Below are 3,089 nucleotides of genomic sequence, written 5' to 3'. Positions count from 1 at the left end.
GCTGAGCCCAGTTATTGTTTTAAAACGTTCACACTCTACTCTTAGAAAGATTCACTTGTACCCCTGTAAGATAAACCTCAGAAGTGATCCCTCCAATCCCCCTCCCTCCACCCATTCCTCCCTCCCTTCTTAACTAACCTTTTAATGACTGTTGTATCTGCTTTTTGTTGGAACACATTTAAATATAGTAGACCCAAGGGACTATAGCAAACTTTTTAACACACAGATGTGGTCAATATAAAGGACTAGGCCTATGTACTGATACGTACATGTGCATGTCCACTCTATGAAAAGTAGGTCAATTTAAGGAAGTGATCTATGTAGGGAAGTGGTCAAGTTTGGAGGTTCCACTATATTTGGTTGCAGCTTGGAAGTGTGTGGTTTCAGCTGATTCTCTAGATGGGTATCAGTCATTTGTGACCTAAGGGCATCTTGATTTGAGTTAGGTAGGAGAATGTAGATTTGCAGCAATAAGAGGCTGACTAGCAAGAAAGCATTTCTGTGGCATGTTGCTGAAGGCATGGGTATTCTCCTGCATTTTTCCTTTTTTTTTTTTCCAGACAGAGTCTCAGTATGTTGCCCTCAATAGAGCGCTGTGGCATTACAGCTCAACTCTTGGAATTAAGTGATTCTCTTACCTCAGCCTCCCAAGTAGCTGGGATTACAGGTGCCTGCCACAATACCTGGCTATTTTTTTTGTTGCAGTTGTCATTGTTGTTTAGCAGGTCCTAGCCGGGTTTGAACCCACCAGCCCCAGTATATGTGGCTGTTGCCCTAACCTCTAAGCTATGGATGCCAACCCCATTTTTCCATGTTTCAATTGAATCTTTCTTAACCTTGAACAATGACTTTAATGTCATCTACCGAAAGCTCAATTCCATCTGTAGTTCTTTAGGTGCCTTGGTGATACCGACTAAGTGAAGCTAAAATGCTAATTTGAGTGTAATATCATGATTCTCAAAGTTAGTGAACCTTTCATTGTGTTCTCCAATTAATAGGTCTATAATAAAAAAAGTAGATCTATAACAACTGCGTATTCTTCAAATGATTTGTGTATATCTTCCAGCTCATCAGTGACTTTTGTTACTGGGAAAAAAGGTCATCTCAAATTTCCTTTTGAAGAAGTGTTTTGGGCAAAGATAGCTTTCTTTGAAATGCTTACATTTTTTTGCCATGTATCATAAATAAACTTAGTTTTACCGTGCAAAGAAATATTCAAATCATTTTGATTTGACATGATGTTACACAGAAATTCTGCATTCCTATAGAAATCATTCAAAAATTCACATTGCTGATTCTGTTCTTCATAAAATCTGTTCTTGCAGAGATAAAGTTTTGGCTAACACCTGTCACTGGAATAGCCAACACACTTTAAAATTATAAGGTGGCTCGGTGCCCGTAGCACAGTGGTTATGGCGTCAGCTGCATACACGAGGGTGTGGGCTCAAACCCAGCCCAGGCCAGATAAACAACTGCAACAAAAAAATAGCTGGATTTCATGGGAGTCACCTATAGTGCCAGCTACTTGGGAGGCTGAGCCAAGAGAATCACTTAAGCCCAAGATTTGGAGGGTGCTGTGGCCATCTCTACTCAACCCCAAGGTGACATAGTGAGACTCTGTCTCAAAAAAAAAAGTTATAAGGCAAAATCAACACTGAGTACCTCATAATTCAACTTTAGCATGTTAGGAAACAGGATGCTGTGTTTCATTTGCACAGATACAGTTAACCTTATAACTTGTTACAAAGTGTCACTTAAAATAGCTTTAGCAGGCTCGGCGCCTATAGCTCAACCGGCTAAGGCGCCAGCCACATACACCTAAGGTGGCGGGTTCGAATCCCCAGCCCGGACCCGCCAAACAACAATGACGGCTGCAACCAAAAAATAGCCGGGCGTTGTGGCGGGCGCCTGTGGTCCCAGCTACCTGGGAGGCGGAGGCAGGAGACTTGCTTGAGCCCAGGAGTTGGAGGTTGCTGTGAGCTGTAATGCCACGGCACTCTACCCAGGGGGACAGCTTGAGGCTCTGTCTCAAAAAAAAAAAAAAAAAATAGCTTTAGCACAGAGATTTTGCTGATGCAAGGTATATCAACATCACTATCTGTTAATATTTGTTTTAATCTGTGCAATAAACCCTTCATGTTTTCCTATCATTGAATGTGCACTGTCTATACTTGAACCCACTAAATTTACCAAATTCAGTCCAACTTCACAAAATTTATCTTGAAAGTTGTTGAAAATATCTATTCCAGGGGGTGGCACCTGTGGCTCAGTGGGTAGGGCACTAGCCCCATATACCAAGGGTGGCAGGAACGAACTTGGCCCTGGCCAAACTGCAACAAAAAAATAGCAGAGTGTTGTGGTGGATGCCTGTAGTCCCAGCTACTCAGGAGGCTGAGGCAAGAGAATCGCCTAAGCCCAGGGGTTGGAGGTTGCTGTGAGCTGTGTGACACTATGGTACTCCACTGAGGGTGATAAATTGAAACTCTGTCTCTACAAAAATAAAAAAATAAAATATCTATTCCCCAGTACTCTGTTTGCAACAGTGCTCAAAGTGAGTAACTCTTCATAGCAAAGAACATCTTCTGTCATGTGCCAAATGAAGTATAAAACCAGGGCAGAAGCTGGGCATGGTGGCTCACACCTGTAATCCTATCACTCTGTGAGGCTGAGGCAGGTGGATAGGTTGAGCTCACAAGTTTAAGACCAGCCTGAGCAAACATGAGACCCCCATCTCTGCTAAAAATAGAAAAAAAAAAAACTGAGACGAGAGGATCGCTTGAGCCGAAGAGTTGAAAGTTCCCGTGAGCTGTGACACCACAGCACTTTGCTCACAATGACCGTTGAGACTCTGTCCCAAAAAATAAATAAATAAATAAAAATAAATAAATAGGCTTGGCACCTGTAGCTGAAGCAGCTAAGGTGCCAGCCACATATACCAGAGCTGGTGGGTTTGAATCTAGCCCAGGCCTTCCAAACGACAATGGCAACTACAACCAAAAAATAGCCAGGCATTGTGGCGGGTGCCTACAGTTCCAGCTACTTAGGAGGCTGAGGCAAGAGAATCACTTAAGCCCAGGAGTTGGAGGTTG

The sequence above is a fragment of the Otolemur garnettii genome, unplaced genomic scaffold, assembly GCF_000181295.1.
Source record: "Otolemur garnettii isolate 467f Iridium unplaced genomic scaffold, OtoGar3 scaffold00031, whole genome shotgun sequence".
In the NCBI taxonomy this organism is placed as follows: domain Eukaryota; kingdom Metazoa; phylum Chordata; class Mammalia; order Primates; family Galagidae; genus Otolemur; species Otolemur garnettii.
This window is presented reverse-complemented; position numbering follows the sequence as displayed.